The 12,555-nt window shown below is 45.9% G+C and overlaps 1 protein-coding gene across 8 annotated transcripts in view; it reads right to left on the minus strand.

The window, feature by feature from the left end:
- ELP4 (elongator acetyltransferase complex subunit 4) overlaps positions 1 to 12,189 on the minus strand; it is a 268,164-nt gene extending 255,975 nt beyond the window's left edge. For all 8 annotated transcript variants that reach the window (XM_025213344.1, XM_025213342.1, XM_025213337.1 and 5 more), the window contains exons 1-2: positions 12,143 to 12,189; positions 6,320 to 6,355 (exon numbers count right to left, since the gene is read on the minus strand). The gene's annotated coding sequence lies outside the window, so the exon portion shown is untranslated. The remainder of the gene's footprint in view (positions 1 to 6,319; positions 6,356 to 12,142) is intronic.
- Positions 12,190 to 12,555: the final 366 nt, after the last annotated feature.

A 12,555-nucleotide genomic window follows, 5' to 3' on the forward strand; every position in this document is an offset into this window, starting at 1 on the left:
TATATATTATTATTATAATATTTCCTAATATAAAGGGTAAAGCTGGGATTAAGTAAAAGGGGGGACAGGGTAAGACGGTCCTTCATCGTAGTATCTTTAGAGCAGTTTTCACAGCTCAAAAATGCTCTATACAAATTAAAAAAATGTGACAAGGGGGCACACTCGGGGCCGAGTCTCATGCCAGCTTGCCCACCTGTCTCTATGGGGCAGTCTGCCCAGTCTCGCCTGCCACAACTTTATTGTTCCGTAAACAGTTGGTATGATGTGGGAGACTGCCCATTACTGCCACGATACCAGGGGGTGCTATCTGCTGCTCTGAACCTTCACTACATTGCAGCCCATGCCTCGCAGATGGCATCCAGATTGGTACTGCTCCCCAGTCTGAGATCAGAACAAACCTAGTCCAAAGTTGGACTCCATTCACCCACACATTCATACCACATCCCCTCTCACAGGAGGCCTCTTACACTCTGCCCCCCTCTCACTGGGGCCTCTGGCACACTGCCCATTACTGGGCCACCCTCCACTGCCCCTGCTCCTCCTTGAGCGGCCCCTCTTGGGCCATCAGGCTTCGCTACTCACATACTTGCCTCACTATGCAGTCCTTCAGTTCCCGCGAGTTCCCCTACTCTATGTGGTCTTGCCTTGTGCAAACCCTGGGCTAATTCTGCCCCAAGCCCCTCACCTGGCAACTTTACACTACACCCCACCCTGGGGTCTCTGTCTCATGCTTGCAACCAACTTCTCATGGGGCTGGCCCTTGCACTGGCCTTCAGGCTTACTCCCATTCGTCCCTACTCAGCATGCCCGTGGGACTGTCCTTCAGGCCTGTTTGCACTTCAGGCCTACTCAGCACCCCCTACACACACAGCCCTTCAGGCCTACTCTGACTTCAGCCCTACCCTGTGTGGGGCCTCTCAATACTCTACTCATTACCCCCTCCTAGGGTCTCTGGAATCTGCATCTCTGCTGGGCTCAGGAACCTACACGTAGGCATACCTAGCTCCCACTACTCCCCCAGCTCTCAGAATTACCCACCAGATGGTGGCTGGCTGGGGTTAAGGCACTCCTACCTGCCTTTCAGCAGGGAGGTACCTTGCCTGGCATTTCCTGGGGGCTCCCACAACACTAGGAGCCCCACCAGCCACCCTTCCTCGGCAGGGTGCAGTTTTAGGTCATGCCCAGGACCAAGAGCCTCCTGCTCTTACCTCTAGATGTCCCATGCCACTCAGCCAGGTGATGTTTTTGCCTGGGCTGGCAGCAGCAAACTGCAGTCTTTATATGCCTAGTGTTCCAAAATGGCTGCCCTCATCAGGCATCTGGTAACAGCCTGCCTCTGTCCTTAAAGTGGCAGGCACCTAAAGGTGCACTGCCATAAAATGCTATTCAGCACAAACCATTTTCAACTAAATTTTGACATAAAATTTAGTGATTTTCTGGAAAAAAAAATCCATTTCTCATTCAAACTACATAACAAGCCACCAAGACATGTGGTGGGGGAAAGCAAGGAGCATTCACAAATCTGGTGTCTGAGGAAGAATCAGACTGATGTGAAGGGCTACCTCCTCCATGTCAGAGGTTTTTCTGCTGGGGAATGTAGGAAGCAGCAAATCAACCCTACAGAGGGATGGTTCTATTTACCCATGTAGAACTGAACAGAAAATTAAAAGTTACTGAGGCACCCTGTCCATAACATCCTTCTATTACTATCAAGATATGGGATTGATAATTCTATAGTATCTAAGAGTGGTTGGAACATCCTATAGTAGCCTTATAGATCTCGTCATAAGATATGTGATCATTTTTCCCATAATATTTCTGTTCCTTTCACAGAGTACATACGAATCAGAGAAAGCTCCAAATACCTCCTTAAAAAGAAGGTCTCTAGTTGGCAGTTTATGTTCACTGTAAAGTGGTCAACTGGTCAAGAAGTGGTTTCATTAGGATGTATAGCACAGGCCAAGATCAAGACAGGAATCTACATATTGCTAGAGAACTAACAATCTATTATGCAACAGTAATTAAAAAAACCTTTTCTTACAGGTGAAATATGTCTACAGTTGTTGAACTGTCTATCAAGACGAGTGCTAGTGGCCTAGAGCCCCAGTCAAGCATATTGTAAAATAAACATTAGAATGTCCTTTTCCACCTAAATTGTCCCAAATGCTCCACGTACCACCAATATCTAACTCTTCGGTTTAAATATACCGTTAAACCCATAATTTAAGAACACTGTCAAAGACAGTAAGGCAGGGGGTGTTTATCACCTTTTTAGAGTGAATGACTAGTTTCTTTCTCAACTTCCCAGCTGATGAGTTTGGCAGCAAAAGGAACTGATGTTGCCAAACTCAGGATAGATCTATAACACACTAAGTTTTATATGTGTTTTGCAAGTTTGAGGGGACATTCCAGTTGTAGCTAAATCATGCATGAGAAATGTGATTATATCTGTGGCCTGCTCCTTCACAATCCTCTTGACCATCTTTACCACAAGACAATGATAAGACATAAAGGAGGCCTCTTAGACTACAATGAACTGAAAGGCTAAGTGATCTAGGCCAGGGATATACAATCTATATAGTTAAGAGCCAGACGTAGCCCGTAGAACTGGTGGGGGCTTCACCCACGATGCCCTATCCTGCAGCTGAGGGCAGTAGTGACAGCAGCTGAGTCATAGCACTGGCTCACCTTAGACCTGAGTTGGGTCATTCCAGTCTGCTTCTGGCAAAAGTTGACAACCGCTGCTCTGGACTGTATTTTCTTAATTCTAAGAATGTTCTGCTGAGCTAGTCAACTCTGACTTTAGAGCAAAATGCTACATAAAAACCCCTACTTTTTTAAGTAGCAACATTTTTTCTATTTTATTGGCAGTGGTATATACCCGCATTTCTGATTAATCATATGCTCTAACTGCATGAGATCAGTTATACTCCAGTTACTTTTTTTAGGCCATATCGCCCCAAGATTCACACAGAAGTCCAGATACATTCTCTTAGCATAGGGGTGTCAAGCTAAAATTAGCTAGTAGGCTATATTCCTTGCCAGCAGCCAAGAATGGGTCATCTAGCCCATCAGGCTTCTCACCACTGCTGCCAGGACTGCTGAGGGTATGGCCACCAACCAGGGTACCCCCTCACTCAAGTAGCACCAGTTACTGAAAACCTCAGATTTGGCATTGGGAAAAGCGGGACAAGTGGTGGCAGCATTAACCTCTGGATGGTATCCATGCCAGTGGGCTTCATGATCCACTTTTTTAGGCCAAAACAAGAGCCCTGTAGGCCAGATGACTCACCTTCTCAGATTTTGTGTTTGACACTCTTACCTTACAGCAGGGGTAGGCGACGTTTTTGGGCTGGAGTGTCGAAAAAAACACAATGTCTACCTTGGAAGGTGTCGGAGTGCTGGCACGCCAGAAAAAAAGACGAGGACAGGGGGTACATGGCAGGATGCATAGCATATTAGTATAATTAATCATCATAAATGTTGCCTTTTTATGGTAAATACCAGATTTCTAAAAATTGTAAACCTGGTGACAATAAATAAGACTTCAGTGCGCTGCCACTCCGGGTCTCTCACACTGCGCTCCCGGCCCTGCTGCCCTCCTCTGGGCCCTCCAGAGTGCAGCGTGTGCGACTCAGAGCGGCAGCATACAGAAGGGCTGCACAGGGAAGCTGCCTGCCAGCGGCAACATACAGAGGGGTTCCACGGGGAAGCTCCCTGCCACTGCAAGCTCCACACTGCCCTGGTCACACTTCCCCTGTGTGCACGGGGGCAGCGCAGGCAGCAGCACAGGGTTGTGCCCCTCGCTGCTGCCCCCACCTGCAGGGGAAGTGTGGCCAGGGCAACAGGGACCTCAGAACAGCAGGCAGCTTTCATGCGTCTCCCCACTGTGCCCTGCTGTGCCAGGTTCCACACGCTGCTCTGCAGAGGCGGCGGGGGAGGTCAGCATGGTGGAGAGCATCACCAGCACCTGCTGCCTGCCCGGTGCTGGGGCCGGGGGTGGGGAGGCAGCAGCTGTTTGCAGCCTCCCGGCTGCAGATGGCCTAGGCTGTGGGTTGTTGCTGCCAGCCATGGATCCTGGGCTGCTTGCAGCAAGGCTTACATCCTCCCAGCTGCCTGCTGGGAGCAACCCAGGTCCCGTGGCTATCAGCAGCTACCCCGAACATAGGCAGGCTGCAGCCGGGAGGCTGAAAACAGCTTCTGCCTCCCCGCCCTGGCCGTCTCCAGGCCCTGGGCTTCGGGAAGGCAGTAGGTGCCAGCACTGTGCCTGTCGGCCAGGGCAGGAGGCAGCAGCTGTTTGCAGTCTCCTGACTGCAGCCAGCCCACGCTCTGGGGTAGCTGCTGCCAGCCATGGTTCCCGGGCTGCTTGCAGCAGGGCTTGCAGCCTCCCAACCACTTGCTGGGAGCAGCCCCAGCTCTGTGGCTGGCAGCAGCTGCCTAGAGCCCAGGCTGGCGGTCATGTGCCAAGCAAAGTGGCCTCGAGTGCTATGCTCGGCATATATGCTGGGGGTTGCTGACCCCTGCCTTACAGGAACAGGTCTATCCTGATTAGTAGCTTCTCTAGACCTGGTAATCAGCCAGCTGTATTACTTCAACAAAACACGTCAGTACTGAATCTGGACCAAATGTATCCGTTGGTTCAGAGCACTGGTTTTCTAGGTTTTTAACAATGTCTTTTGAGCCATATGTAACTGCTAGAACCCTAGATATACATCATATCATCTCTATATCCTACTATCTACACTTGAATACAGAGATGATATGACATATATCCAGGGCTCTGGCAGCTTGGTGTCTGTCTACCCATGTAAAATTACAGGAGAGTATTCTACTGAAAATACATCTTACTGTATCAGAAGTTTAAGAAGCTCTTAGTGACTCTCTACAGTATCTTTAGTAGATCACCAGACTATGAAAGTCTCAAAAAAAATGGGAAGTTTTGGTAAGATAACATTGTAATGTTGGATTCTGAGGAGAAATATGAAATATTAATTTGCTTATAGACTCAGTAAAAGACAGTGATATTTGCTGCATGTTATTGTTTTCCTGGGTCACAAAGAATCTTCTGCTCTTTGTAAAATATTTGCATCTCCCTGACTTTTTTCATTATGTAGTAGATTGGCACTGTAGCCATTATCTTCTGATGCAGTGAAATGTCTCATTAATAGTATTGGTTTTAATTTACTTTGGAGAAAATATAAACTTGTCTCAGGGACAATAACAAATTCAACTGCTTATCTATTTTTATTCCAACCAGCCATTTTCTGGAGTGGCTCACTTCCAGATAGTGCTTCATTTTCTAAAAACATAAGCAGCTCAGATGTTAGTCACTCACTTGTCTCTAATTCTGGGGAGTTTATTTGTGAGTCTGAAGCATCTTGCACAAAGCCCCGACTTTAGAGATTTACTACTACTCAGAAAGAACATAAAGGGGAGACTCATTCATGAGAGCTCTTTATGATTCTGTGGTATCTCATTAAGACCTGATTGTGAAAAGACACTTTAGCAGTGCCTGGACCAAACCTTTAACAAAGTGAGAGGTCCAGTGTGTGCTTGGGAGGGAGGCGGGTGAGGTTGGAGGAAGTGTGTTTCACTGGGGAGATTGAAATAATAGTCTATAGGCGTACAACCTCTACGTTTCAATAAGGAAAATTGTCTTTTTCTGACGTCCTGTGGAATCCAGAAGGTTGAGAGAAAGAGAAGGGGGAAAAAAGGTATGCCTTATCCTAAGGAAAGGCATCAGCATTACTTACTCCTATATTCCTTGCTGCTGCATCCAGGCTCAGTAACCCACTGTTTCCAGAAAGGTTCCTGGAGCTACCACCATTTATAGCACCTGACACCTTGCATATAAAACAGCGGAGACAAAGAGCTCTGCAAGCTTTTCTGCCATGTCAGTCTGAACCTTGTGTATGTGCTAGCTAGAATCAGGTTCCTACCAACACCTTCCCTTGAGACTCAAAGTGAAACTTTTCTGCTTTTTTTTTTGCAAGCTGTGCAATAGAGATGTTCAACAGCTGAGAGACGGGAAGGGGTGAGGGAGGGCCTTTAAAAAGATTGACTCCGCATTCCAGCTGTTGATCCAGATTTTTTCTTTTGTGTTTAGCAGTTTTGAAGAGAAAAAATTGAAAGACATTGGGAAAAACATAACTTAGTAAAAAATATTAAGACATCTATGAAAGTTCTGTTACAGAAAGAAAATGAAGTCTGCTATGTATACTGTAAGAAAGAAAGAAAGAAAGATTGTATCACAGTTACATAAAATACTAGGGAACTGCATTAAAGTATAACATGATATTTTCATACATTCCATACTAACCAATAAGAAGAAGGGTTCCAACAGCTAAACCTCCACCTAGAAACAAAACAAAACCAAGAACAAAGTAAGACTACATTTTAGTATAACATTAAAGAACAATTAAGTTCTCTTAGTTTATAAATCAAAGAAAGGTGATACAGTGAATTTAAAAATGTAAATGTGAACAACATTTTAATTACCTTTGCAATACTTCCTACAATTCTCTATTATGAAATAATTACATATTACATGTAATTATATATTACACATTACAATTACTTTCACAATATATTGTACTACTCTTTTTATGGTGAAAAGATCCTGCAGAGTTCTACCCAACTGAACTTAAGTACCGTTATAACAATGTAGGGCCTGAGCCAGCAACCCATTCCTTTAGTTGTAATATTCATGAGAGTAAAAATTAATGAGAGTAACAGGATCAGACATCTATTTATAGTAGAGGTTTACAATACTAACTTTGTGCCCAACAAATAAATGTGCAAAAAAAGGGCTCACTGAAATCCCACTGAAGTTGCTGGGCAAAATTTTAGCTTCTTTAAGGGAATGGTAAAATTCCTGTTACCAACATGAGAACTATTATTTTACATATACAGAGATGTCACAATATATCAAGCAAAGTCAAAATGAAACTGTTCCCTTATTGGTGCTGCCTTGCAAATATATGTAGGATTGGACAAACATAATTAGTTGAAGTATTTGTTAAAAGAATAAAAATATGCTGTACATTTTTCTTTAAGACCATTCATGTTTTTATTTTACCTTTATAAAAGAATTACATTAACCCAGCGGTGCTCAATCTACAGCCCACAGGTTGGATTCTGTTGCTGTATGGGGGATCAACAACAGCACTGCCTGGCGTATCTTTTTCCTTGACGTGGCTGATCCACTTCATGGACCTCCTTGCTCCTCCCTTTCATACCACAGGTGCTGTTTTACCAGAGATAAGCTTTCTTCCTTTCTCCCTTCCCCACTCTTTTCCTTTCCCTCTGACATTGGCAACCACTTCCCTTCCCCGATTTCCTTACAGGGAGTGGTGAGCCATGGTGCAGCCAGGTCCCAAGTACCTGGCCTGCCACTCTAAAAGGTTAGGCAACACTGTACTAAGGTGTCATAATGTATTATTCACTGATTATCAAATAGGATATAATAATATCCATATTACCACACATTCTAATCTCTATGGATTTTAATACAGAACATAATATAAAAACACAGGAATGGAGGGGACCTCCTTGGTTACTGAATCTAGTCCCTTGCTATCATAAGCAACCAGGTTATATGAGTATATACACTCACTGAGCTTTATCTTAAAACCAGTTAGGTTTTTCACACACATTTCTAAAAGCTAATGGTGTATCTGCAAGATGAGCTAAATTAAGACGAACATATTTTTGCCTAATAACTACCTTAACAGGACCAGTTTTCTTGCTTCTTAACTCAGACCCAAGACTAAGATATGCTACTGCATCAGTCTCTTCTACAAAGAGTAACAACATTTATTAGCCCAAACACAAATTTATATAGGCATAATTTTGGTAATGAAGGTACGGAGGGAGGCTTAATAATTTGCTTGCCTGCTAAACAATTAACATTTTTCACCAGACAAATAAAGGTAAGTAGAGAGAGAGAGAGAGAGAGAGAGTGCGCAAAACAAACTCTGCCACTTGAAACTCATAATCTAGAATTATACCCATGTCTTATATTGGGTGAAAAAGATTTAAAGAAAAGAAGTTTGGATTTCAAGGTATTCCTATTCTAAAGAAACCAGAGCCAAGAGACCAGGAGCTCTCGAGGACTCTGGGGCGGAAAAACCTATTAAGGACAGCACCCAAGGGTCTGTCCAGGAAAGGTGTGGTCTCGGCGAGCAAGACCACTCCTCCACATTGTTTAAGTTATTGAGGTGGGGGAAAACACAAAACAACCCTGGCCAGTCTACAGCCGCCACCAGGGCCATTAAACTCATCTAGGAGCTGCAACTGGTCTAATCAGGTTGAGACGGTACTCCAGACCACTGAGGAGTCCCAACTGTCTACCACATGGCATGTGACCAACAGGTTGGCGCTTGGAAGGGGACATGGAGCCCAAAGGACATCCGTCCAGAGTGCTCTCTTATGAGTACGGGTCATACAGGAGCTTCCCACATTATCCGTTAAGAGCAAGATGTGGCAGGCGAGCAACGGTAATTTCCCACAGGAGACTGTGCGCGGTGGATGCTACTGTCTGAGGTAGACAAAGCCTGAGTGTGGATCACCTGGTCCTGAGCTGCTCGGGGACAGTTCCTCAGGCTTAGGTGGGCACACTACTCAAAGTAGGAAGAGCTGAGGCTAGAATAACAAATGTGATTGTTGCTATTTCAAAGAAGAGACTGAGATTATGACAAGTAATAGGTGTTTTCACAGTGTGCATGTATGGAATGAAGCAATATGATGCAGAAAATACTGGCCAATATGATTTTTGGAAGTACAGCATTCCCAAGGAATAGAAATATATAGCTATCTATGGAATATTCACTGTTATAGTATGTACTAAAAAGAACACTTTATTGCAGACTTAGAAATCTGTTAAAAGTATGAATCAACCCAATTTACAGGAAACGTCAAGTGTATATATCTAAATAAAATGACCACTAAGATAATACTTAGTATTTGTATAACTACTTGGATCTTCAATTTTAAGCCATGTGCTATTTAATCACACTATTTCAAACTACTCAAAACAAAAGAGCTTCCAGCATGAGATGCTAAACTATTATAATGGATAAAAAATACCTATTTGGACATGGAATATATGTAGATATATACCATAACCCACTAGAGTGCTCAAGCACATCTCTGAAAGTCCTAAGGTTTGCTGGGTCAGATATTGTAAATGCTCCCTCCTTTTGGGAGTCTGACATTAAAAGGAAAAAAATAGCTGCCAACGTTGAGATAAGTAATAAAAATTAAACAATTAAAAATAAGCTCAAGTAAACTGCTGCACAGTCTTATTTTTGCTCAACAGTTTCTTTTTAGTACTGAGAAAATGCTGTGGTACAGGCTTTAACTGTGACTACAAATATGTGCTACTGGCAGGATTTCACTAACAGGAGTTAATGTCATGCCTCTGTCTAAGATCTTCTAGTCTTTGTAAATGTCTAATTCAGGCCAAATTTAGAGGGTAGACTGTTTATCCATGCAGATTTTTTTTTAATTTTTGCAAAATAATGGTGCCAAGCATATTATGGCAAATTCCCATACAGTATCTTGCCAATGATTTGTGAAATTACTACCAAGCAAGGGGAGAGAAAAATCTATACAGCACTCGTAAAGCTACCAATAACATAAAGACATTGTGTAGATGAGCCAGAAGAGATAATTTTCTTAAGAACAGGAGGCTTAGTGAAGGGATGCAGAGTTTTGCAGGCCTCGCATGTTACTTTCTCTCTTGAAATCAAAATGTTCCTGTCCCATTCATTGTTGTCCCTGCCTGGAATGGGAAGTTACTTAAGTGCTTGAAGAGAAGATATATGCATCAGATGGCACACAAGATGTGAAGGAAGAAGTTTCTCAATTTATTTAACAAATAAATCACTAATTATCTCAGAAAAGAGAGAAATCCGAGGGAATGATCATGTAGGGAGCTCTCCATGTGTTCTGACCCATTCTATGCATGTAAGTTGAACTGGTCAGCTAAGACTTACATTTATATCATCAACTAGCCAATTCCCCATCAAGAATGACATGGGGAGGGGGGCATGAGGGGGCGGGGACAGAGCACGGTGTCCACCCCTTGCCGCATTTGGGTCCACTCCCCCCCTTCCTGCTGCAGCAGTGGGGGGAGGGGAGAAGCAGACCTGGGCCGGATGCAGGGGGTGTGGGGGAAGACTGAGCCCAAGGATGGGGGAAAACCCAGCCCGCCATGGCGGTGGGGCGGGGAGCAGTAGGCCTGGGCCAACAGTGGTGGCAGGGGGATGGGAGGAGTGGGCTCGGGGCTGATGCAGGGGTGAGGGGTGGGGGAGGAGAGGGCCCAGGCCTGAGGAGGAGTGTTGGCCCTGCAAGCAGCAAGAAAGGAAGTGGGGAGGTACAGGTGTGCACCAGCGCATCCCGACCCTGCTCGCCCCCCCCACCCGCTGCCGCCGCCTCCAAGGAGCAAGGGGCTGGGGCCAGGCCACCTTCGGTGGCATCGCCCGCCCCCCCCACAGGAAGTGGGCTCGGGGTCAACCCCTCTGTCCCCACCATCATGGCAATGCTCTGCCATGGTGCCACCTCCTGTCCCAACACTGTATTTGCAGTCTGATTGGTTGTTTCAGTCAGCCAATCAGAGTGTGAATAAAGTGTTATGGACAGACAGGCAGACAGATAGATTAAACCTTCTGTTGAGGAGGAAGTTTTTGTTTTGTTTTCTCTCCCTCCTAAGGCTCCATCTCTGGATACTAGGTTACCAATGCAAGTGTTATTTCAGTTTGCTTCAACAGAATTTGCAGGTCCTTAATGTGCATCACCTCATATACAGATGCCTCCACTTAGTAAACTGACAGAACTGAAGACATCTCCCTCCAGGCACAGGAGGCCGAGCTCCTTTCAGGGTGCTGTGGGGTATCATGCACTGTTACACGTGTGAACATGGTTCACAAGCTAATGCCAGAGATTTTAAATTGAAATTTACACAGCATGAAAAACATACGGACCTGTTTGGGTCTTTTTGAGTTTTTGTCACAGAGGAATTGCTCTATTATTTTTCCATAGAAACGGAGTGAAAACTAAGAGCTGGCATTTTCAGAGAGGGCCCTTGAGCCTATGGAGGGAGGCCTTGAGTCTAAAGTAGTAGAGGTGCACCGATATATCAGGTGCCTTTTGGACTGGCACCAAGAAAAGCGAAATTTACACGATCAGCTATTGGCTTTTTTTGGCGGTTGTAGTTTATAATGTTCCCTGATAATTATGCCTTTTGGTCGGGGCCCCTGGATGCCTGGATTCTGTCCCGGAAGCCAGGGTGACCCTAGATACCCCCATCCCTTCACCAGTGAGCTGGGCTGGGCTGGAGCGGAGCAGCTGCCGTCGTGTCCTGGGTGCTGGTGTGGCACAGCATGGAGCGGACTGCAGGCAGGGGCAGGATGGGTGCTGTAAGAGGCACTGAATGCCACAGATGTGACTGGGGAGGGTGGAGCTGAGCTGCCTGGCCTGGCCCAGTGCGACTCAACCTGCAGTTAATATTGGTTATCGGATCAGTGTTGGCCGATTAGGGTTGCCAACCTTCCAGGATCACCCTGTAGTCTCCAGGAATTAGACATAAATTTCCAGGAGACTGTTGAGTCACCCGGGAAATCAATGATAGGGAATTTATTAAAATAAATATTAAATGTTGAATCTGATTTATACAGTTGTCCGGTGGGTTTTTAAAATGTAAAAATAACGTGCATTTGCCTTTCTGATGTAAAGTCAACACACGGTAATCCATTCTGTGATGAAACCCCCCGGAATAGATTCAAACAGAGTTGGCAACCCCTACGGCCAATATGGCTGGTTAATAATCAACCATCGGTATCAGCCAAGAAAATCTTTATCGGTGCACCCCTATAAAAACCACCATCCAAGAGCAGAGGTTCCCAACCCCGGCCCGCAGCACTGGGGCTACAAAGGGTTGGCTGCCGGTCTGTAGGAGAGTTGGCTGCCGCACTCGAAGTCCGGAAGCAACCGGCATATTTGGTATCAAAAAGGGTATATAAAAAAGGGCTGCAGGTCCGCAGTATGCCGGTCACTTCTGGACTGCAGTTTGCCGGCCCACGGTCACTTCTGGTCTGCGGTTTAAAAAAGGTTTGGGAACCACTGTCCTAGAGGAACTCACTCGGTGGAGATCGGTGTCAATCGCAGCAGCTGACCGCACCAAACCTAAACACAAACTCAAGTAATCAGCTTGAGCAAGAGGCTTCCCCATTCAATACCATCTTCCCACTTCCCAACCAGAGCCAAGCAGGGCAGCGTCTTGTAACTGCAGACTACAGACCCCAAGTCATCCCCTGCTCGTGGGCAACTTGAGTGAGGAGCCAGACAGGAGCCGCGGCCTGTGTCACACGGGGGGGCGGGGGTGGGGCGCTCGCATAGGGCAGGCAGGGGGGGTTGCAGTGGGGCCCGGGCAGCGTGCTCCCGCCTCCCCAGGAGCCGCCCGGGGACACGCGCGGTGCCGGCCCGCAACAGGGCTGGGAGGGGAAAGGGACACGGCGGGGCGGGGCGAGCCCCCGGGCACCGAGCCAACAACGC

This window comes from Alligator sinensis, unplaced genomic scaffold, assembly GCF_000455745.1.
Source record: "Alligator sinensis unplaced genomic scaffold, ASM45574v1 scaffold439_1, whole genome shotgun sequence".
Classification (NCBI taxonomy): domain Eukaryota; kingdom Metazoa; phylum Chordata; order Crocodylia; family Alligatoridae; genus Alligator; species Alligator sinensis.